At 41.7% G+C, this 26,141-nt stretch overlaps 1 non-coding gene across 1 annotated transcript; it reads left to right on the forward strand.

Moving 5' to 3' along the window:
• Positions 1-10,107: 10,107 nt before the first annotated feature.
• On the forward strand, positions 10,108-10,181 carry trnat-agu (transfer RNA threonine (anticodon AGU)). The gene has a single exon. It is a non-coding gene; the product is annotated as a tRNA-Thr (tRNA).
• The last annotated feature ends 15,960 nt before the right edge of the window (positions 10,182-26,141 follow it).

Genomic DNA, 26,141 nt, shown 5'->3' on the forward strand with positions numbered 1-26,141 from the left:
CTGCCAGGGCTACCCGAATGGTTGAGATAAAAGTATCCTATTTGCATTGTTTGCCATTGGGCATACCCCTAAACAAATCTCCTAAATTTATGCCATTGGACGTAATATTCGGACATGGAGTGAGAGGCCCTTTGAAAATAATTACGGAGAAATTCATAGGGCCAAAGTAGGAGATCGCGCACTTGGATTATGTGTCGGAGGTGATGCAGGGATAAAATCGGGTAGGCGAGTTAGTTAAAAAGCACCTGAAGTGGCACAGTGTAGAAAGGTACGGGGGCAGATAAAATCTCTGAAACTCGGACGTTTTCCCGTGGGGGCGACGTATAACCAGTTGTAACACTCACTCAATAGCCAGCTTTAGTGATTCCTATAAAATTAAGAAGAAAAGTTGAGTCAGGAAAAACTGTCACATAAAGATGCTGGATTCAGTGTTGGGGTCCCAGCTTCACTTTATATATAAATGATATGAATTAAAAGGCTGGTGGCACACTGGCGATGTTCGTCGATGATACAAAGTTAGGTAAACAGGCAGGTAGTTCTGAGGGGTTGGGGAGGCTACAGAAAGGCTTGGACAGTTTAGGAGTATGGTACAAGATATAACTGATGAAATTTAATGGGAGAGAATGGGAGGTCTTGCACTTTGGAAAAAAGAACACAGGCAAAGACTACTTTATGAACGGTGAGAAATTCATAAAGCCAAGGCACAATGGGATCTGGGAGTGCTAGTACACGATTCATTGCGGAGTGACTTGCAGGTTGAGTACGTGGTTAAGAAAACAAATGCATTCTTGTCATGTCTCTCGAGAGGGTTGGAATGTAAAACCAGGGAGTTGCTGCAAAGACGTTATAAAGCTTTGGTTAAGCCCCATTTAGAATACTGAGTCCTGTTGTGGACCCAACCTCAGGAATGACATACTGGCAGGAGAGATTCTCCAGTGTAGATTCACACAGATGATTGCTGGAATGGTATGTCTAACAAACGATGAATCGTTGAGGATACTGGGATTGTATTCGTTCGAGTTCAGACGATTGAGGGGAGATCTAATAGAAACTTACAAGACGGCTTGGAAAAGGTGGACGCTCAGAAATTGTTTCTGTCTAATGAGGATACTAGGACTCGTGGGCCCAGCGTTAGACTTAGAGGGTGTCAACTTAAAAAGGAAATGAGGAAACATTTCGTCAGCCAGAGAATGGCGGGCCTGTGGAATTCACTACCACGGAGCACAGTGGAGGCGATGGCATTAAATGTCTTCAATACAGAGATTGATAAATTCTCAATCTCACAGGGAATTAAGGGATACGAGTAGGTGGCGTTGAAATGCCCATCAGCCATGATTGAATGATGGAGAGGACTCGATTGTCCAAATGACCTTACTTCCACGCTTATTTCTTATGGTCTAAAGGTCTTATGCGGATAGGAGAAAACCGTGACGGGCATGTAATATGAATGTGTTGAAACCTTGTTACAACAGAGAGAGGGCACTGAAAAAAAGAGAGTTAATTACTGCCCCACAGAATGAGAAAACAAATTCAGATGATGGGGATTTTGATGAACCGCAAATTAAACAATGAGGAAGGCCCTGAGTACTGTGATGCGTCAGTGATCTAACTGTCTCAGGAGAAAAAAAACGCAGTTGAAAGATAGCAACAGTATGACGACAGTTGCAGGAATAACACGGGGAGGACTCATGCCATTGTGCATGGGATGGAAGTAGGGAATGCTGTTCTGATGAAACAACACCCCTATAGGATTAATCCTTTCAAAGCCACGCAAGTGTGGAAGGAGGTGAATGGGAGCTCAATGAAAATATCACCGAACCGAGTCAGACTTTATCGAGAAATTTAGATAAGCCAGTTACATTAGGAAGTGAGAACTACTGCGTAGTGATAGGCATATACCTTATTCAGAGAAATACAAAGAGGTTTTAGCGTTTGCGACCGCAAATAGGTTATATCAATTCAAACTGATGAACATTGGAATGAAAAATGCACCAGCCACATTCCAAAGGCTCATGACCTTATGGCTTATGGCTGCGTTAGGAAACCGTGCAGTCCATCCAGATGATGTAGTGATCGTTATTGAGTCATGGGGAGATCACATGCTGCAGTTGGCAGAGCTCTTTGAACGACTAAGAGAAGCAAAACTCGTTATAAACTGAAATAAATCAACATTCACGAAAGCAGAGGAGAGGTTCTTGTTACATCGTATCGGTCATGCAATTTGGACACCATCGACATACGCGTTGGAGCTGTACAGCTGTTCGAAGATCATGATGGAATTGAACGCCAGTTGTTCACTGCACACTAAACTCCACACCCCACCAGAGAAAATACTCTGCCATCGAAAAAAAGAATTATTGAGTTTCGTACTGGCCTTCCAACAGTTTAATGTTTACGTGACAAACGGTATGTCAGATCAAAACGAATAAAAGAGAAGAATATGAGTTTTATCCGTTGTAGTCTTTTGCTGCAGACTCTTAATGTAGACATTGTACATGTTATGGCTCATAAGAATTTGGTTATAGATGCGTTATTGCTGATTTAACAGAAAAACTACAGATAAGATTGAACGGATAACAATGTTATATATATATATATATATAATATATATATATATATATGCGTGTGTGTGTGTGTGTGTGTGTGTGTATGCACGCTCGCGCACGCGCGCAGGAATTAATATGAAAATACATTAAGGCCCTACGCATTTCCTTGTAATGGTGGTTAAAACCTGAAAAAAAGCATCTTTTCACTGTAATGGTTCATATCTTTTTCGTAAGTGGGGAGATATTTAAAAGTTGTGGGTGTCAAATGTACCTTAAAAAGAGAGTGAAGACTGTTTTGCAATGCGAGCTTGCAGGTACCAATCATGTGAATGACTAGCAGTATCAGAGTATACTGGACATTTGAAAAAAAAACACATTTCATTGTGAAACAAAGACCCAAATTTCGGTTGTTATTTTTCCAATGATTTAAATTGTTTAAAAAAATCTGTTTAAAATATGCCCCAGCAAATTAAAAACTGATTATTTTGAATTTATTGTTTTGTAATTATCATACTACTGAAACGATCCAATGCTTGGACATTAAAGAATCGGACATTTTGACAGTTAGACAGAGTGAGACTAAATGTCATCAATAGAGTAAACTGTCCGCAAATTATTCCCGGTCGAAGTTCCTTTTTCATACGAAACATCCTTGCACGAAAATATCGAAGATGACCCAGGGAGACCGACAGCCAGAGGGAGATGGAAACTGTCACTGAAAGCCGTTGTGTGGTTTTGAAATTAAGTTGATGTAGTTTTAATACATGGTTATTGGAAAAGTATGTTGCTGTCCAGTTGAAGGCCGATAACAATTAGTTAAGAGAAACTGGGCTTAAAGTTGTAAATCGTTTTGCTCAATGTTCACTTTTAGAGTTAAAGAATAAATTGAGTTTTTAAAATATACTGGAATTTAGGAGTTCTTTGTCACCCATACTACGATAAATTCTGAGGCGAGGCCAGTTTCCTGGGTGTTTGGTTTTTTCAGCAGGAGGGTTTTCCACGTTGTCGGCGCAGTGTCAAGCAAAACAAAGCTGACACAACCAATTACCGCAGAATATCCTGAAAAGTTAACAGAACAATCTCAGTGATTCCTATGGGCAGGGACGACTGAACTGCCTTCCCATGCTTCATGTGCAACAACGACATCATAGTTTTTTTTGTCACTGCCTCTGAGAGTTTGTGGTGGAAGTTGCAGGAGAGGATTAAAGTTGTCAGCATTCCAATGATATGTTTTCGTCAGTTATTGTTTATCTGCAGCTGATATACTATCCTCTGAAAAATATACATTCTTGTTTAATATAGAAATGAAATCGCTGCATTCTGTATGTGTTTCTATATTTGAAAACATATATATATACACACACACATACAGCCAGATCTGATTACCATTGCAGTAATCACTGAGGCTAATTGGATTTGTGTTAGCCATGTGCATTGGAAAATATGTGACCTCGGGAACAGGCAACTGCAGTTTTGCTGACGACAATAAGACAATAATTTTCCGAAAGTTCAGAATGTTTGACGACCAGGAGTAGAGCGTTTGCATAGTCGGGTCTGGGCACAACATAGAGTAATCGAGTTATAGAAATGTCCAACATGGAAACAGACCCTTCCATTCAACCTGTCCCTGGCGACCGGATATCCTAACCCAATCTTGTCCCACTTGCCAGCACCCAGCCCATATCCCTCCAAATCCTTCCTATTCATATACCCATCCAAATGCATCATAAATGTTGCAATTGTACCAGCCTCGACCACATCCTCTGGCAGCTCATTCTATAGACGTACCACTCTTTGCTTGAAAAGGTTGCTCCTTAGGTCTCTTTTATATCTGTGCCCTCTCACTCTAAACCTTTGCCCTCTAGTTCTGGACTCCCCGATCTCAGGGAAAAGGCTTTGTCGATTTATCCTATCCATGCCACTCATAATTTTGCACACCTCTAGAAGGTCAGCCCTCAGCCTCCGACGCTCCAGGGAAAACAGCCCCAGCCTTTTCAACCTCTCCCTATTGCTCAAATCCTCCAACCGTGGCAACATCCTTGTAAATCTTTTCTGATCCCTTTCAAGTTTCACAACATCTTTCCGATAGCAAGGAGACCAGAATTGCATGCAATGTTCCAACAGTGGCCTAACCAATGTCTTGTACAGCCACAACATAACCTCCCGACTCATGTACTCAATGGACTCAATAAAGGAAAGCATACCAAACGCCTTTTTCACTATCCTATCTACCTGTCACTCCACTTTAAAGGAGCTATGACGCGGCAATCCAAGGTCTCTTTGATCAGCAACAGTCCCTTGGACCTTACCATTAAGTGTATAAGTCCTGCTAAGATTTGCTTTCCCAAAACACAGGACCACGCATTTATCTGAATTAAACTCCATCTGCCACTTCTCAGCCTATTGGTACATCTGGTCAGATCCTGCTATAATCTGAGGTAACCCTCTTCGCTGTCCACTGCACCTCCAATTTTGGTGTCATCTGCAAACTTACTAACTGTACCTCTTATGTTCGCGTCCAAATCATTTATATCAATGACAAAAGGTTGAGGACACAGCACTGATCATTGTGACACTCCACTGGTCACAGGCCTCCAATCTGAGAAGCAACCCTCCACCACTACCCTCTGTCTTCTACCTTTGAGCCGGTTCTGAATCCAAATGGTTGGATCTCCTCAACTTGCTAACTAGTCTCCCATGCGGAATATTGTCGACCTCCCTTACTGAAGGACACATAGATCCCGTTAACCACTTTGCCCTCATCAATTATCTTTGTTAATTCTTCAAAAAAGAATTAATTCAATTTAACGAGACATAATTTCCCACACAGCACGCCATTGCTGACTATCCATAATCAAGCTTGCCTTTCAAAATACATTAAATCATGTCTCTCAGGATTTCCTCCACAACTTACCAACCGCCGACGTCAGACTCACCGGTCTATAGTTGCCTCGCCTTTCCTTACCTCCTTTCTTAATTAGTGGTATCATGTTAGCCAGCCTAGTCTTATGGCACCTCACCTGTGATTTTCGATGACACGATTTTCAGCAAGTGACCCAGAAATCACTTGCCTCACTTTTCACAGAGTTCTGTGGTGTAACCTGATCACGTCACGGTGATTTATTTACTTTTATCCGGTCCAATACATCCTGCACTTTCTCCTCTGTAACACGGTTTTTGTTTTCAAGATAACAACATTTATTTCCCCACAGACTACATCTTTCATGCCACAGGTGAAACGTTATCGATGGGGAAAGGGCAATTATAATGTGATTAGGCAAAGTTAAGATGCATAGAATGGGGTAGCAAAATGCGAGGGATGCAGACAATGGAAATGTGGAGCTGGTTTAAGGAACAGATATTGCATTTCCTCGATAGGTATGTCTTGGTCAGGCAAGGAAGAATTGAAAAGGTAAGGGAACCATGGTTTATTACAGAAATTGCATCTCTTGTTAAGAATAAGATTAAGGCTTCTGTGTTGAGAGACAAGGTGGTTCAAATAATGCGATGGAGTGTTACCGATTAGCTGAGAAGGATTTAAAGAGAATATTCAGAGGAGCAAAGAAAGGACACGAGCAGTCATCAGCAAATAGAATAAAGGAGAAACCTAAAGCCTTCTGTAGGTATGTGAGGATTAAAATGATGACGAGGGTAGGAATAGGGCCAGTCAAAGACAGAAGTGGGGTGTTGAGTGGGGACCCTGTGGAGATGGGAGAAGTACTAAACGAACATTTCTCATCGTTTTCCACTCAGGTAAAATAGAATAATGTCGGGGAGTAGAATGAGATAAGCGATATTAGAATAGAAAGGATCGATGTTAGTTATGAAGAGGTGTTATCAATTTCAGGAGGAGTGAAAGTAGACCAGTCCCCTGTGCTGATTGGGATTTGTCCGAGGATTTTCTGGGAACCTAGGGAGGAGATAGCAGAGCATTTGGCTTTTATATTTGAGTCGTCATTGTCTACAGGTTTAGTATCAGAGGATTAGAGGATCGCAAACGTTGTGCCCTTGTTCCAGAAGGACAGCAGAGATGACCCAGGTAATTATATATCAGTGAGCCATATTTCTGATGTATGAAAGGTTTTGGAAAAGATTATAAAAGGCAAGATGTATAATCATCTGGAAAGAAATAATTTGATTTCAGATAGTCAACATGGTTTCGTCAAGGGCAGGTATTGTCTCACAAACCTCATTGAGTTTTTTTTGATAATGTAACAAAGCATATAGATGAGGGTAGAGCAGTTGACGTGGTATACATGGATTTCAGTAAATCCTCTGTTAAGGTTCCATGTGATAGGCTATTTGAGAAAATGCAGAGACATGGGATTGAGGGTGATTTAGCCATTTGGATTAGAAACTGGCTTCATGAAAGAAGGCAGCGAGTGGTGATTGATGGAAAATATACAACCTGGAGTCCAGTTACTCGTGGTGTGTCTCAAGAATTTGTTCTGGTACCACTGCTGTTTGTTATTTTTATAAATAACTTAGACGCATCATAGGTATATGTATGAGTCAATTTGCAGATGACACTGAAGTCGGTGGAGTCGGAGACAGTTTGGAAATATGTTACAGGTTGCAGGGCGTCTTGGATAGACTGCAGGCTTGGGTTGAGAGCTGGCAAATGGACTTCAATGCAGCTAAATCTGAGGTGATGCACTTTGGGAAGAATAACAGGAAGGCAGAGTATTGGGTAAATGGAAAGATTGTTGGTAGTGTGGATGTGAAGAGGGATCTTGCAGTCCATGTGCATAGATCCTTGAAAGTTGCCACCCAGGTTGAGAGTGCTGTTAAGAAGGCATGCAGTGTGTTAGATTTCATTTGTAGAGGGATTGAGTTCCGGAGCCACAATATCATGCTGCAAATATACAAGACGCTCGTGCGGATGTATGTCGGGAAGAATGTGAAAGCATTGGAAAAAGGTGCAGAGGAGATTTAGATTAGATTGCCAACAGTGTGGAAACAGACATTTCGGCCCAACAAGTCCACATCGACCCTCCCAACATAAACCCACGCAGACCCATTCTCCTATATTTTCCCCAGCTCGTACACCTGGGAATACGGGCAATTGAGCATTGCCAATTCATCGGAACTGCATATTTTGGGACTGTGGGAGGAAACCGGAGCAAACCCACGCAGACACAGGGAGAAGGTGCAAACGCCACAAAGACAGTTGCCCGAGTCTGGAATTGTAACCGGGTCCCTGGCGCTATGAGGCATCAGTGCTAACCAGTGAGCCAGCATGATGCCTGGTCTGGAGGGAAGGCCTCATGAGTAAAGGCTGAGAAACTTGGGTCTGTTCTCATCGGAAAGAAAAAGGCTCAGACGGGATTTGATAGAGACATTCAAGATGATCAGAGGATTAAATGGGTAGACATGAAAGTCATTTTCCTAGGATGATGACGTCATCTTGTACGAAAGTACTTAACTACAAATTGTGATGAGTGAGATTTGAGATAGATGTCAGAGGCAGGTTCTTTACTGAGACAGTGGGGGCGCGGGATTCTCTGCCTGCCAGTGAAGTTAACTCAGCTGAGATTATGGAGATTTAAACAATCCTTGGAGAAGCACATGGGTGATGATTGTATTTTGCAAGGGAATGAGCTGAGATTAGTTCAAAGGTCAGCACAACATTGAGGGCCCAAAGGCCTGTTCAGCGCTGTATTCTTCTATGTTCTATGTACTATGTCCTTCTCCACAGTAAGCTTCCATAGAATGCACAGGTTTCATATCTCCCCCATCTCGAGCAGCACCTAACAGAGACGGGCTTATTGATTTTTATGGTGTCCCAGTACTCTTTGCAGACTCCTCTTTGCCCTTAATGTATTCATAAAACCAGTTATGACTGACTTATGCAGCATGCTGCAATTGAGCTAAGTAGAACTCAAAACTACAATAGACCGATTCAAATTCAGACGTGTTATCCATTGCACCACAGAGCCGATCCACCGTCGACTTCCTCTCATCTTTTCCATATGTAATGGAGACATTTATATTAGGGGGATACAAGATTACCAAGGTGAAGAACCAGTAAAGATAACTAACGTCACTGCTTTAATTAAATACGTCACACTTTGAGAAGCAGTGCTTTTCACTGTCAAAGTATACACATTCGTCTTCACGTGCCTCCTTCAGTGTTGCCTGCATGTCTGTTGGACGTTTCCATTGCTGTATTCACAGTCACTACGCGATTACATGACCAACTCCAGTGAAATGTACTTTCATAATCTGAGTCATGGCCTCTTCCTTTCAAGACCCTGAACAAGTTCAGCGAGAAAACTCTGGTCATTTCTCGCCCGGGATCTGGAATCAGCCGAGTGTCACAACACCCTTATTGGTGCTACCAGCGCGTCAAAATGAGGCCCTGTGACCACCAGCCTGTTCTGTGCCTTCCTGCAGTGCATCTGCTGAACAACATCAGATTATCACAGTTCCGCTTTCTTCACATTGAAATCCAGTGCGATAATATGAACTTTTTCGAAACTTGGAGTGAGCAACTTTGCTGCTGAAGTTTGTTATGGAGTCAACGACAGACACAAGAGTGTCTACAAGTCAGATTGTAAGTTTTACAGTCAGCATCACAGGAGGTCCCTGTTCAGTAGTCCGAGTTTGCATCGCACAGACCTGGATATAATTCCCACTCAGGTAATGAAGATTTATTTCTCCTTTTGTGAATTATTAGAATGAAAACCAATTCTTGCTTGCATGCAGAACACACACCCAGATCTTGCCAGAATCGGTCAGAAATTGCTTCCATCCGTATATAACGACAAAGGCAGCAGATACACGGGAAACGACCACCACTAATCCCCCTCCAATCATATCACCTGTCTGAGTTGGATGTATCTCGCTGATCCTTGAGTGTCGCTGAATGTAAATCCTGGAAATTCTCCTCGAGTGGTATCATGTCTGTGCTGAGGAGTTGAAAGCTTGAGGAAAATAATTCATCCCCTCCATCACTGTGGCAATTCTGGATCTGCATTGAATCCTTTCCCATTGACTATACTCGAGGAATTCGTTTCGAAAAGTTAAAGGTTCCTGTCAGACATCTGCAATCGTCTGGAATAAGTTGAGACGTGGACGAAGACAGTGAAATAAAGTGATAGACAATGATGCCTGGGAGGCATAATGCAGGAAGTGAGCGCGGAACAGATGGTGCAAAACTCAATGTCGGTGCCATTACGTCAGCTTTTACTGCCCAATGATTATACTTACTTACACATTACTCCTAGTCAAATCACCACAATGACCTTGTTCCTCTTGATGTGATGTCCCCTCTGTCTGTATTAATGTGGTTCATGGGCCCCGATAGAATGAGCACCGCCTCTTTCTCCTGTCACTTTAACCAGGTGAAAATACCAGTTTTAAATGAATGCAAGAAGAGATTATGTTTTTCTGTGCCTATTCAGTAGAGAATTTTCAGCTGTAAACTGTTTGTGTTTGAAAATTCGAGGATTGATTGCAATTCTCCTAGAGCAACATTGATCCGAAAACACATGTCCAAATACTGTGAGGAAGTGTTTAAGCAACTCCACATATGGATGAGCAAGGGCCTCTTTGCTGTGGCGCCGTGGCTTAGTTGGTTAAAGCGCTTGTCTAGTAAACAGGAGATCCTGGGTTCAACTCCCAGCGGTGCCTACTTGCTGCGTTTATATTTGGGCTCGGTGTTTCAAGTCTTTGCGAAAGTAACTCAGCGTCTTGGACTTTCACCCTGTTAAGATTTGGTGATCCAGGTTAAGTTCCAACAGTGAATGCCATTTTTTTTATATATTCCGAAATATTACTTATGTCTGTAGTTTCTTTCCATTATTCCACAAGCACTTCTGCTTCTCCTCCTCTTTTATTCCCCCTCCTTCATTCCCAGTTAGGTCGGAATAACGAGATGAGGCAGGAGACGCTGCAGATTTGCCGGGGAATTTTGTGGTAATGTCAGAGATACCACCAGGTGATCACTCTCATTCTCTGATGTCACCGTTCATACATTTAAACCAAAAATATATACATCGTTGTGCTTCTTTATTTGTAGTGTAATTGTTTTTTTTTCCTGGTGGATTAGGAATTCTATTTTGAATTCGAAACAGTCATAATTGTTTGAGGAAGAAGTGTCGCCTTGCCTGGTTTGAAGTGACAGACACATTATCCGGAGAATGTGAGCCCAGTTCAACGTACTCCAGTCAGTGGGCAAAAAGCCTCTCAGCAGCTGCACACTCAAATTGTCTCGAAATGTCAGACTTTTCACAGAGCCGAAATAGGTAAAGAGCTGTATGGACAGGCAGAGTGTCGGAGAATGTGTAACAGGAAGAGGGTGAGATGGATGCACAGAGCCAAAGAGAGACGTATAGAGACACATGCTGAGTGAGACACTCAAATGACCAATTCTCCATTCGACATTGCTGCAAACTGAGAGAAAGGAAACGAAAGAAGGCAATCATTTAAGCACAGCCTTTCACCAACTGAGAGCAACGGAAACTGCATTATAGTCAATAAAGTCCTTTTGAATTTGTAAAGGTGACGGTTGTCTGTCATTGAGATATTTTGATAAAAATCCTGATTCAATAGATAAAACTGATAATTTTCCTAGCATTATAATGTACAAATGTATAAGTAACGGGTTTCTGTCGATCTAAAACTTTAACTCAGTTTTTCTCCACAGATTCAGGCCTGCTGAGTTTCTTCAACAATTCATGTCTTTGGTTCAGATTTACATTATCAAAGAAAAATTAAAATCAATATTCTGTTGATCGCTTCATATTTAAAACCCATCAGAAAATAAAACTGGTTACACTCTCAGACACAAATGTACACTACACCGACTATGCACATGCAAACAAGCAAAACCACTTTCAAATTTAGGCCGTGGCAGACCTAAGACCGAACGTCTCAGTATTGTATTCGAGTCTAGACAACGCGTTGGGAATTCACGTTTTCGCGACCTGCCAAATGCACAACTGTCAAATTGACTGGCTGTAAGAACAAGCTCCATCGAAACAGCCTGTCCTTGGCAGAGTGGGAGCGGGAGAATAATATTGATTCACAGATGCGTTTGCAACTACAAATTCACTCTGTCATCACGACCACGTTGTTACATCTCAGGAACAGTACCTGACTGTACCGCACCTCAGCAGAAAGTGATAACTTTAGATGCTGGAGATCAAAGTCAATAAGTGTAGCACTTGGAAATCACAGCCTGTCAGCCAACATCTGAGGAGCGGGGAATCGACGATTCAAGCATTCCTGATGAACATCTTGTACGCGAAACATCGAATTTCCTGCTCCCCGGATGCTGCTTGACCAGCACCACACTTTTTCACTCTATTCCCACCTCAGCTGATCTGCTTCGAAAAATTGATGATGAACTTGCCAGCATTCCGTTTGAATCTTCTGTCACATGTTTGACACTTGCAACATTCCATTCCTCATAAAACTCAGATCATCCAAATTACTAAATAAAAATAAACTGTGGATGCAAGAAATCTGAAACACAGGCATAATTGCTGGAGAAACTCTGCATTATCTGATATCAACTGAATAGTTGAACATTAAACTGTGAACAGGAAAAGAAAAAGCTGCAATTTGATAACTGCAACACTTCGTTTCTCCAAAAAAAGACATCATGAAATGCAGTATTTCGACCAGGCTCTCACCGTCTCAAATACTGATTGGAGTGGCGAAATAAATGTTGGCCCAGTCATTGCTGAACAAATGAATTAAAAGACTTATTGCGTTCCTAATCAGTTGCTACCCCGGCAGACCATGTTAATGTGATCCACAAAGCAGGACAGCCAGGTCCCTCTGTATTTCAGAGATCTGCAATATCTAATTTAAATAAAAGGGTCATTATTGATTGTTCCTGCGAACATCTCATTCTCCAATTCATACTGCATTGGTCAATATTTTACTCACAAACTTCCTCATCTCGACATCACTCAATTTTTATATCCTTAACGTTCTCTTCATGGTTTACCTTTCAAACTATTTTCCCAAGTACATGCCCATTTTTATTAAGTCGAAGACTAAGCTGAGATGATGTCTGTTGTAAATCCAAATATCGCTCTAACACACTTTGTCCCTTGTTTAGTGTGTCCGTGTAAAACACGTTAAACTTGTGCCCTCTCGTTTTGAATTCCACCATCCTGGATAAAAAGAAGGCCTAGGCCAGTCACCGATCCAACCTCAATCATGATTTTATAAACGTCTAGAAGTTTACACACCAGCCTGGAACACTGCCGGGAAAAAAACCCCTGCTCAAGCACTCTCTACTTACAACTCAAGCCCTCTCGACACTGTAACATCCTTGTAAATCTATTCTGCACTCTTTCAAGTTTTATGAAATCTTTCCTGTTGAAGGTGATCGGAATTGTCAGCAGTATTCTAAATGTGGATCCACTAATGTTCTGTACAGCCAGAACATGACGTGAACTTCAATAATCAATGTTCTGACTCATGAAGGCAAGCGTGCCAAATGCTTTCTTCACGAACTTTTCTACATGTGACACCGATTTTCGTGCTCTCGTAATCTTTGCCTTGACTTATAAAGTCGTGCTTGTCTTCTTAACTACTATATTCTGCTACCTTCACAAATCTGTGGAACCACATGCAAAGTCACTCTTGGGTTTCCCAGTGCCCAACCGTTCTTTGAGCACTCCCATGACGTGTTACTTCTAAAATGCATCACCTGATGTTTTTATTGTTATTTTCAGCTCCCCCTATCTGCCCATTGGACAAATCCACCTCTGAAATCCTGGAACCTAAGATCCTCTTCCTCACTGTTCACCACTATGCCAATCTTCATATCCTCCTCAAATTTTCTTATCATTTCCCCAACATTATTTCTTTGTTGTTTATGTGCAATCACAAACATTAAGGGACACAGCATTGATCCTTGTGGGACACCACTGAATACCAGTTCCACGTCTCAGAAACAGCACTTTCCTTTGTCTGCAACCACTCAAATAAGTTTGGGACAAACTTACCACGTGACCCTGTATCCCTTTTATATTAACCCTGTTACCAGTCTCTGTTGTGGGAACTTGTCTAAGGCTTTCTAAAATCCTCATAAACTAAATCAAGTTCACTATCCTTGTTTACACATCTGATCACTTCCGAAAGAAAATGTAATCTGATCTGTCAGGCATGGATTCCTCTGACAAAAGCATGCTGACTCTCGCTGGTCAAACTTTCTCCGAAGAAGTTGCAATTAATTCTCTCCTTAAGAAACTTTTCCAAAAGTTTCCCTGCATGTGATGTTCGAATCACTGCTCTGTGATTTGCTGCATTATCTCCGCCAGCCTTCTTGAAAACTGGAACCACGTTAGTAGTCCTGAAATCCTGTAACCACTCCCAGGTGGCTAAAAAGGAATGTGAAACATTGGTCAGAACACGCGTAATTTTCTCTCTAGTCTCACAAAACAACGTGAGGCACAACCCCATCCCGATCTGGGCATTTGCCTAATTTTAGCCTGTCAAAACCTCCAATGCCATCTCAGTCACCATGTGAAACGGCTCAAAAAACTCTCTGTCCCTCGTCCCTGCATTCTGCACCCATATATTACCACATAAGGACTGTTCCCCGGCTGCATATGTAAGCTGATTCGCTCAGTTATCCCATTTGCTGACACAACTGTACTATCATGCTGGAGGGAGACCATTCAGGTATTATAAGTAGGAAAAAAACTGTTTCAGCCTATGCACCTATAAATGCTTCAGCTTCGATAACTAATGGCACATTGTCACAGTGAGAAAGGGTTTTAGTGTTATCTATCTGAAGAAAAAGTCACTAAGTTCCACCTCCTGCAGAAACTCCAGTCTGTTCATATTTGGCATGAGTTTTTTTTTCTCTCTCTCTGTTGTTGATCGCATTCAAAATAGAACTGCGGTACAAATCCCATACACATGATTGCTGTATTAATAGACCTAAGAAGTTGATGCCTATGGCTCACATTGCAATAGGAAGAATCGACAAGAGAAGTTTTCAAAAGGAACAGAGTACTGTCTTCGGTGCAGAGGATCATTGAGCACGGACGATCTCAGGCAACCAAAAGGGCACACGCACGACCTTTATTCTTGATCATTCACAGTGTCAGATGGCCTCAGATAGAGATGTTTGTCAAGGAACATGTTCAAAAGCAGAAGGTGCTGGAACAGCTAAGCAGGTTTGGCAGCATCTGAGAAGAGAAATAAGAGTTAGCAGTTCCGGTCCAGTGACTCTTCCTCAGAACTGATGGTACCTATGAAATGTTGCTGAAAATCTGCAGTCCTCACTTTCTCCGAAGAAATGTTGACCTCTCTGCAGAAGATAGGGTGGTGGGGTTGGGATAAGAAGTAAACGGTAATTGGTGTGGAACTCAAACAGAGAGAAGAAGAATTGGGCAAACTAATGGATAATGATCAAGCTGAGAGGGTGACTAGCTTTTTATGGAGACTGTTAGTGACTAAACATAGATAGCGTGTAATGGCTGCATATGTGATGACAAGGAGTGGTGTGTGAGGTGGAGGGCAAGGAGATGGATGAGTTCAGGACATAAAAGTATTGAAATCGATGGAGGGCTGCAGCATCCCCAAATGGAAAATGAGATGTTGTTCTTCACGCATGGACTGAGCTTCTCCTGAACACTGCAGTAAGCCTGAGACAGAGATGTTGGCCAAGGAACGGGCTGGTCCGCTAATGTGGCAGGGAAGTGGTAGTTTAGGGTCTTTCTTGAAGATGGAACTTGGATTTTCTGAAAAACAGTCATTCAGTCCACACTTCATTTCCCAAGATAGTGGAGACGACATTGCGAGCAGTGAATGTAGTAGACTGGGTTGTGCGAAGTGCAGGCAAAGTGTTTCTTCACCTGGAAGATGTGTTTGGGCCCTTGGATACTGAGAAGGGAGGACGTAAATGGACAGTTGAGGAGAAACAAGATGTAAAAAGGAAGGATTATTCAGGAAATGTTATGAGAGATGTTGGAAATCATGAGGCTAAGACAGCTGTCATGAAGACAGTTTACCAAATGATTGTAGCAACTGGAACAAGGTTGACGAGGTAATGACACAAATCATTACGAATTAATATGTTGTAGTAGCCATTACAGAGACATGGTTACAGGGTGGTCATGACTGGGAGTTAAATATCCGGGCTTTTCAGACTTCTCTGAAGGACAGACAGGAGAGTCTGATATTCAAGTACAGCTTCAACGCGGTACTGTGAGATGGTATAGGTTCGATAGAGAATGAGTTTGAATCCAAAATGTTGGAAATTAAAAATTCTAAGAAGAAACTTGCACTGAAAGGCGTAGTCTGTAGACCACCAAATAAACGAATACATTGGGGAGGTGAATACACAAAGAAATAAGTAACGCTAGTCAAAATGGGCCGGATATTAACTTTGGAGATTTTAATCGACCTGTTGATTGGTCGAACTAGCTCAGTCTGTGTTGCCTTGAGGAGGACATTGTTGGATTTAATCGTGATGGTTTTCCTGAACAGTATGTCAAAGAAACGGCGAGGTAGCAAGCTATTGTCGATCTGGTCCTTTGTTGTGAGACAGGAATAATCAAATACCTCATCGTTAAGGATCCGCTTGGAAGGAGTGATCACAGTATGGTTGAATTGAGAATGCAGATGGAGAGGTGTGAAGTTAAAAACCAATGCCAGATTCCTGTGCATGTACAAGGGGCTCTACAATAGAACGGGGAGAGCCTGGCTAAAGTAGACTCAAAACAAAAATAAATATGGTGGGTCAGCTGATGAGCAGAGCTTTCAATTACATTTTTCAAAGTGATGATCAAAATTATATTCCAATGTAAAGGAAGGACAGTAAGAAAAACTGTAATCTAGCATGGTTGTCTCAAGAAATAAGGGAGACTATCAAATTGAATGAGAAGGCATACAAAGTGGTTAAAATCAGCATGAAACTGGAAGATTCGGAAAGGTTTCTCGGTCCACAGAATGCCGCAACAGTGCTGAAAATAACCGCAAGAAAGAACATGAGAAAAAAAGAAACTCGCACAGATTATAGGGATGTTTCGCAGAAGTTTCAATTAAAAAAAACGAAGAAAAGTGATTAAAGTGAACGTTGGTCGTTTAGGCGTTTAGTTATGGGATGTGATGAAATGGCTGAGGCATTGAACAGTTATTTTGTATCGTTCTTCACAGTGAAAGACACTAATACATGCCAGTAATTGAAAAGAGATGGGTGTCGGTGAGGATCTGGAAACAATCCTTATTTCGTAAAAGCTAGTGTTGGGCAAATTAATGCAGCTAAGGATAGACAGTCTCCTATCCCTTATGGAATGCATCCCAAGGTGCTAAAAGAGTTGGCGGGGGAAATAACAGGTGTACTGGCGTTAATCTTGCAAATTCACTGGACTCTGGGGCAATTCGAGCAGATTGGAAAACAGTAAATCTGGCGCCACTGTGTTTGAAAAAAAATGGAAGGAAGACAAGAGAGGGGGTTATAGACCCACTAGCTTAACTTCTGTAGTAGAGAAGGTGCTTGAGTCTACTATCAAGGAAGGAATAAGAGATCACTGCGATAGAGATTGAAAAGAAACAGCACGGAATCATGTAGGGTAGGTCATGCTTTACAAATATATTGGTATTCTATGAAGACATGACGAGTATGGTGGACAACGGGGACTCAGTGAATGTGGAGCATCTAGATTTCCAAAAGATCTTCGACAAGGTGCACACAAGAGGCGGATGCATAAGGTAAGGATGTGTGGTGTTGTTGGTCGAGTATAACCATGGATAGAAGAATAGTTAACTAACAGGAAGCAAAAAGTGACGATAAATGTGTACTATTCTGGCTGGCAAACAGTGAGTAGTAGTGAGCCTCAGTGATGGGTTTTGGAACTGCAATTATGTACAATTTATATAGATAATTTGTAGTTGGGGACAATGTGTAGCACGTCCAACTTTACAGATGACACGAAAATGAATGGCAGAGGACAGTGTGCAGAGGAATGTGAAACTTTGTAGAGGAAAATAGTTACATTGACTAAATGGGTAAAGGTTTGGCAGAAGAAACGTGAGGTTATCCATTTTGTTAGAAGTTACAGGAGACAGGGTTAGTACTTGTCGAATAAAATGTTGAAGCATGCTGTTGTACAGGGGGAATTGAGTGTCCTTGTGCATGAATCACAAAGGTCGGGTCTGCAGTTACAACAAGTAATTAGTAGCCAAATGGAATGTTGTCTTTCATTACTAAAGGGGGTGAGGTTAAAAGAAGAGAGGTTCTGTTGCCGCTGTACACGGTGCTGGTGAGGACATTCTTAGAGTACTGTGAGCAGGTTTGGTCTCATTACTTGAGAAAGGATGGACTGGCACTGGAAGGCGTGCAGAAGGGGTACACTGGGATAATGCTGGAGTTGAGGGGATAGGGTTATGAGGAGAGACTGAGTAGATTGGGATTATATTCATTGGAATTCAGAAGAATTAGGAGAGACCTTATAGAAATATGTACAATTTTGAAGGGAATATGTAAGATAGAAGTAGAAAGGATGGTTCCACTGGCGGGTGAAATTTGGAAAAGTGGGCACAGCCTCAAGATTAGACGGAGCAGGTTCAGCACAGAATTGATAAGGAAGTTTTTAACCAAAGGATTGTTACTCTTTGGAATCTTCGATTCCTGATGAAGGATTTTTGCATGAAAGGTCAATTTTCCTGCTCATCAGATGCTGTCTCACCTGCTACGCGATTTGCAGCACCACACTCTTACCTGTAATCTCCAACATGTGTAGTCTTCACTTTCAAAATTAAAATTCTTTGCCCAGTGAAGTACTTGACACCACTTCAGTAAACGTTTTTTATGGCCATGATCTTATTTTTGAACAATAAAGGAAGTAAGGGATACAGTGAGAGGACGGGTAAATGGATCTGAGCGCACGAAATGATCAGCCATGAACGTATTGAATGGCGGAGCAGGCTCGAAGGGCTGGAAGGCTTACATCTGCTCCTATTTCTGATATTTCATGACTGCATGTTTAACATCTTCAGCAATTGCAGGGGAAGATTCCACAGTGCCATGTGGGGCGGTGTTGGGAGTGAAGGCAGAATGCACCAGTGTGTCCCAGATGGAAGGTTACATCCGGAAGGCAGAGAAGGGAGGTGAGAGGAATATGTGTGTAGTGATGGCATTTTGCTGCAGCTGGTGGAATTTCATAAAGCAATCGATGATCACTTGAAGCACCACAGCGCATAAAGCTACAGAACAAGATCTGGAAAATGGGATAACAGTGGATAGGCGATTGATGCCTGATATTGGCAAGAAGGGCCAAAAGGCCTCTCTCCTTGCTGTGAAAGTCCCAGTCTCTATGACAAATTAATTGAACCAGTCTTTTGTGGCCACAAGATCAATCAGAATCCGGGACTTCTTCAGCAAGTAATACAATTCTTTATTCCTTGATGCCTATCTATCAGATTGCCTGCCATTACACACCACCTACGAATAGCAACTAAAAATCTTCTTTAACCGATTTTCACTCTCCAAGCCAGATCGTTATTCACTCCATTGTCCAACTGTTCTTCTCCTTCTTTGGGTTCTTTCCCCACCTGTCGTTTATTCCTTTACAAGCCAGAAATAAGAAACATAACTGAATACTACTTATTTGCCTGAATAAGTGCAGTACAGAAAAGCATGTTGCAGGAGAAGCACAGCAGATAAGGCAGCATCCAAGTCGGAAGATACATTTCAGTAAGAAGCTCCTTGAGGACTGCTCAGTGCTGTTCCAACAGTAATGCATCGCCCAACACCACCCAGAACAGCACAGCCAAATTGATCAGCACCGCATGAATGACACAACATCGACACAGATCCACTTCCTCCACCACCAAACACTCAGACATGCAGGTTATACCATCCACAAGATTAAGTGCAGAATGTGGATTATATTCATTCGTAATTTTCTCTTTCCTGCATTTCAAGCTTCTGCTTCCAAAATATCTTTGGAAAACAAAATTGGCTGGTGAAAAGACATCTTAAATTGTATGCATCTATCACATCTCTTAAACCCTCTCACCAATATAACCTTATCATTAAAATACTTGACTCCTCAAACCATTTTGTAAATTCCCATCCTGAAATGACAGTGCTGGATTTTGGAAAGTTTTTTAACATTTGGATGGTTGAAACTCAAGCGAAGAGATGTATATGTTTCTTCTGAATGTCTCTCAACACATTTATTTTATCATCTCATTTTACAGAAAAGTGGAAGGCACGAAAACTGAAATGTTTCTCTGATCCCATGACTGTGTTATATTTTCAGCTACAGTAGATGTGAATCCATGATCATCCATAGCTCTGCTCACGATCTTTGCCATTGTCCAAACTGTCGTATGTTTAATAATGAATATTTTAACTCTGTGTGTTAGTTTGTTGTTATTTCTTCCAGTCATGTTTAAGTGAGGGTTGCATCACTGCAGGTCCCTCAGCTATGTGCTGCTAATTTATTCCTCTCGTATACGTGGCTTCTTTCACAAGTGTCACTCGGACACTCCTCAGGTCCTGCTTGCTCCGGCTTGGGTTTTGGGGATGAGACTGTGGGGACACACAGAAGGATAGGCATTCAAGGGTAGCAAGGAAGATAGTTGTCCTCTTGACAGAGTGAGGGGACTCGGCAGGAACACTATCCCACTATGGGCATTTACCAGAGAAACAGAGAAACCAATTATATTTTTATGGGTGATGAGTGGGCTTTCGGGATGAAGGCGGTATTAACAGACATTTGCTTGAAACCTCTTGGCTGCACTCCACGGGGAAACGGAAAAATGTGTGGGAAATACAGTCGTGAACCAATTATAAGGGGAGGAGAAGGAGTTTCGTAACTTTCCAACCATGGTGCAAAAGGATGTGCATTTTTCTCGTTGTTTGATGAAAGGATCTCTCAGAGTGATTACATGTTATTCTGAGAGATTGAGGAGTGAGCGGAGGGCGAATATTCAATAGTCGTCGGGCACATTGGCGCCAACACTATGTGTGCAAAATAGCGGTGAGGACGTGGGAGCAGATAGCAGCGTGTTGGGAAGCAAACTCAACAGTGTGATCTCAAATGGAGTGATCTTAGAATGCTGTGCAGTGCCACCTGCCCATTAGTGTAGAAACAGAATGGTATATCGGGCAAAGATATGGCCAAATAGATGGCGTTCGAGGGAGAAGGAGTGGAGTGGACACCATTTCTTGCAGTGGAGGAATCAATCCACACTGGAGGCATCACAACTGGGCAGGGACTGAGATCATTGGGGTTGTGGGGCGGTGTGTTGTTTATTCACCCAGGCGTATACAAAGACTGTTTAGCGAGAATGGCAGTGTGCACCGTGTGAGCAAACCTGGTAAGAATGGGCCACGGGAAAGCAAAAAGACAGGATTACATAGGAAACTGGACATTTCGCTTTATAAAATGCTGGAAGCAGCTCTGAAGCGTTCCAATTTATAATCCTCTGGTTTAATGAGGACTGTGATTAACAATGCCTATTTATAATGTGAGTTTAGCAGTTCACTGCTGTTTAGTAAGAGTCTGTCCGAATATCTGGAGAAATCGAGGCCATTACCTTTGTTCTAAGTCTAGCTGGAGCTGAAACGACGAGAATCGTTGCGTGCAAATCTGTTTCTGAGTGAGGCTGTTTGCTGGAGCAGTGCAGCTGGTGTTCGCTGCGGTGGTTTGGGTCCACATGTGGACATGAGCAATGCAACAGCGCTCAACGTGAATGACCTTGTTCGGCACTGCATGAAGAAACCACTCACTCAGCGTTACGTCAGTCGCATGAGGAACAGAAAATTGAACAAAGTGTCGAACAGAATTGCTAACAGATGTTTCGATTACCCTACCTATGTGCAATGTCGTCTGTTTGCAAAAGTTTTTTTCAGCAAGTGTATTAAGTTTCTAACCAGTAATGAAATCTAGAGGACAAGGCTAAAATTTTCATGGGAGATGTTACTGCGTGAATTTACATTCACAACGATCACATCAAATGCGTTCAGATCTCCCCCACCCCCACAGCCACCCATTCTGTTGGAAAAGCTGCCATTGTGTTTTCATGTGGAATGGACAAACTTGTATTCATCTTAAAATGTGTTACTGTTTGACAATGTATCTCTGAGAGTCATTGAGAGCAGATGTAGAAAGGTAAGATTTAAAATGACAGAGCGTCTTCCAAACTCAGGATGACTTTCAAACTAGCAAAACTGTGCCAGAAACAGGAACCTATTTTTAGACATGCTTGGCCAATTTTTAAACTTTTGGACCTAATGTGTTCAGTTTTCCAAATATTGGCTGGATGCCTGACATGTTTAATCCAACTCAAGGTGTACAATTGCGTGCCAATGTTTCAATCACACTTCTTTTTCACTTTTCCGTACACTGAAATTACTCCATAGAGGTCAGCATCCTATTACTCAGACAATCTTCATGACAAGTGCGCAACACTTGACATAAGTTCGTCTTCCTCAGAGCCAGCTCTCAGAGAGGAAAGAATCTCGACACTTTAATTGGACCTGCCAACCAATAATCTCTGTATGAATCATATTAAATCATCCTCTACGAAGTTCACATGGCTGACCTTGTTTTAATCCCTACAAAACAATTACCATTAGCTATTCAAACATAGAAATACGTCATAAGCCTCACACGTGGAAAAAAAGCTAATTCAGTTGCATTGATTGCCTCACTTGCAATTGTAACAGCAGGAAGCGGAACTCAGCTTTTAAGTGCAACAAGCAGTAACACAGAGAGAGATGTGGGTGGGGGGAGAGACAGACAGAGGGAGCGAGAGAGTGAAAGGGAGAGAGAGAGATATTTGTCGCTTGCACAACCACAACAGCTGCAGAAATCTGGAACTAAAACTGTGATTTTGTGGGATATGTCACAATTCTGGCTTCTTCTTTTGCATGAAAATAAATACAAGGCTTCATAAGCGTTTTGATTTTGTAGGTTTCTGGTAGTGATCTCGCCAATTCTGTCTCAACTTCCATTTCTTTCAGAAAAAAGAGAGCATAAAATGCACCTGTCAAAGCCATAGCATCGCCCCATTCAGTGATGGTTATGAATCAGATTTGTTTCGACAAATGTGATTGATGTAAGGCTTAGTGCGGATCCTGATGATAATGTTCTGAAGTATCTACTGTCGTTTCTCTTATGGACAATAGAGTATGAGTTTGGAAGGCGCTGTCTGAACAATATTGATTATTCTCTAACTGATACACGGCTGCGACTTGTGCGCTGGCGTACGAGGAAGAGGAATTTTAAGTGTGGCCAAAGACGACAGCTACTTTGCCAGGGATTCCATCAGACGTCTTGAGCATTATTGAGGAAACATTCCAACTAGTAAGTTTTGTTGTTTATGCTTTGCTGATAGTTGGATTCCATCCTCGGGCATTGCCTTTGTGGAGATAGCACATTCTCTCCGTGTCTGCTGGGGTTTCCCTGAGTATTTCAGTTCCTCCAACAGTCCAAAGATGTGGTGGTCAGGTGAGTTGGCCTTGCTAAATTGATCACCGTGTTAGGTGCGTTAGTCAGGTGTAATTATATGGAAGATGAATGGGTCTGTGTGGGTTATTATTTGGAAGATTGATGTGGACTAGTTGGACCGAAGGTCCTGTTTCCATGCGGTCGGGGATCTAATCTAATCAGTATGTACTGGTTCTCTTGCGAAAATTATTTTGCCAGAATGTTGTTGCAATGTCTGCTTCAGAAACAGTGGCTAAACAGCATTGAGCTCCTGGAATTGTTGTGTTTTGTTGAATTAAACAAAAGCAGCACATGTGGGTGGACTCAGGGTCACCAGGACACAGGTTCTTAGTTGTCGCAGAAGTTTAAGTTGGGGTGGGTATTGGAGAAAGATTGAAGCAGATAGACACAGATCTGTCCGTTTTGCTGAAAAAAAAACCGGCGTACTCTCTCTGCTGTTGTAGAGTTTTTATTTTCTGCATTTTTTTCCTTTCTCCATTACTGATGATCACCGGTTAAAAAGAAGAATCTGTGCTTATGGGAACAAAAACAACAAATGCTGGAAAACACAGCAGGTTTGGCAGCATCTCTGGAGAGTAACCAGAGTTAAAGTTGCGTGTCCACTTACACTTCATCAGAACTCATGGTTTTTGGTGATGCTGCTACATTTTAACAGTTGAGGATTTGTAGTTGAAGAAAATGTACGTTTGGTCAACCTTTTAATAGATTGGAAGTGATGCTAATTTTACATTCTTTGTTATATGTTAACTTTTTTAAAAGAATAATGTGTATTTTGCTTAAAGCCAAGTAGCTTGAAGAAACCATACACATCTGAAACACTACACTTTTTGCATGCCATTAAATCAATACAGGTCAAGGTATAGGGTATCTTCTTGACAAGTTTTGAACGGGGCTTGTCCAGTTCGTTGTACTTCCCACACCTATCACTGGACTAGATTCTGAAGTTTCAATTTAATCAAGTATGCATCAGAGGAAAGATTGAAAATCAGAATGAGAAAATGCAGGAAGACAATGGAATCGGTCTCAATCTGTGAGTGACTTCTCTACATTTGGCAACTACAACAGTAACATTTTTAAAAGAAGTACAAAAGATGAGTACTGTCTGTAAAATATAAAAAATTAAACAAAATCTGTTAGAGAAACTCGGCAATTCTGGCACCATCTGTGGAGACAACGCAGAGGCAACGTATCGAGTCCAGTGACTCTTTATCAGAAACGTCATTGAGATAACTTGGTACTATGAAGTTACTCATCATTGTTGAGGGATCATTCCTAAACGAACTTTGGTCGGGAAGTTTTGTCATCAATTTGTGTTTCTATTTCTTGAGCAGTTATAACATGTTTTTGAAAACAGTATCATTGCAGCTGATGTAATGTTTTTGGTCAAGTATGTGCAACGAATATCAATGATGAGTTGCACAGCCATGTTAGTGAGGATGTATTTCAATAGCATTCCAGGGCCCACTTGAATTGATCAGTTCAGATGATCTTGTTAAACTATCACTTCCAGTCAAATTAAAACAGCTGCTTATCCAAGAAATAGAACATGCAATAATTGGTGAGTTAGAACGCAATCACTATTCGAATCTGGCAGCTGTTCGGGTCCCCACTACGCTCCTTTTTAATTGCTGATCTTGAACATCGCTGTGAGCTCTGTATGTTCTTGTCCGCAGTTCTAATTTATATATTTCACAACTCCTTGTTGTCCATAACAATTGAGCAAAGTGAGTTACTCTGTCCACAATGTTACATTGCTTTCGATTGTGTTGTATCAGTGACGAGTTTGCTTTGTTAGTTTCTAGCATTCAGTCCTAGTTTAACAAAAGGGACATACTTCTTTCAAAAATGTGTGAGTTCTTGTTCTCTCGGGGGTGGTTGTGAGTCTTCAGAATTCTGGGCATCAAATAATAAATGATTCTTTTTATGAGAAGAAATCATGAAGGCAGAGCTAGTTTCTTAATGACCAATTAAGTGAAAGAAAAGCAGAGATATTCAGAAATATTCAGGAAGGTCGAGATGAGGATAAATGTGTGTGAGTTATGAAATTATCGAATAGCAAAGCAGGTTCTAGGGGAAAAATGATCAACTTATGTATTTTTGGTTGTATCTTCAAAGGGTTAACAAAATGTGATTTGCCTTGAGTGTTTGTGTTTAGAAATAGCTTCTGGTCAAGTGTCAGGGAGCGGGGAGTCATAAATTATTTCTACTTTTTCCTTGTGAGCCTGGCGATCAGAATAAGAATGATCAAATACCTTTCGTGTGGAAGCAGGCCATTCGGTCCACAGAATCCACACCAATCCTTCAAAAATATCCAACCTAGCGACCCAACACCTGTAACACAGATTGCACATGGCTGATACTGCACATCCCTGGATATTATGGGCTATTTACCAAGTGTAATCCACGTTCTGTGCACGTCCTTGCACTGTGAGGGGAAATCGGAGCTCACAAAGGAAATCCATGCAGACACAGGGAGAATGTACAAACTTCGCGTGGTCGCCTGAGGATAAAATTAAATAGACGTGTCTGGCACAGTGAAGCTACTGTGTTAATCACTGAGACACTGTGACAAGAAAAATCGTTTAATATAAATACTTTCACGAAGAAATCTGTGCTTTCTCGTCCCAAAATTACGCAGAGGAAGCTGGAAATCGTCTCACCCTAACCAGAGGCTTATGTGTATTTGGGTTTAACAATATTGGCTATCTGTCTGATGTTGTATAATATTGTGCATAACTAAGCCTAAAACAGATTGACGTAAGATTTCCTGTAAGATGAAAAAAAGATGAGCGATTAATGTAAGTTAGAAAGGAAATAACGTCGAGCACATGCAGGCACTGAAATTGATCAGGAAGAAGTCAGTACAGGTATGGATCTGGGTGGAGCGAGCATGATCTTTAACAGATTAGGAGAGATCAAAAGATGAAGAAATCACACAGACAGAGTGAAGAAAGACACAGGAAGAAGCAACTGCTGGTTTGAGGAGAGACTGTTTTGCAGAGTTGAGATGCAGGCGCAAAATGGCAATTGGGAGTGTCTGAGAGAGAGTGACAGCGAGGGATGGAGAGTAAATTAGAGGGATAGAAAGAGATGAAAAGGTATTGAGATTGATGGAAGAAGCTGTGAAACTAACAGACCATGCACAGTAATTCAC

This window comes from Chiloscyllium plagiosum, unplaced genomic scaffold (assembly GCF_037043375.1).
Source record: "Chiloscyllium plagiosum isolate Xiang-an unplaced genomic scaffold, Cpla_swu_hap1 HiC_scaffold_21, whole genome shotgun sequence".
In the NCBI taxonomy this organism is placed as follows: domain Eukaryota; kingdom Metazoa; phylum Chordata; class Chondrichthyes; order Orectolobiformes; family Hemiscylliidae; genus Chiloscyllium; species Chiloscyllium plagiosum.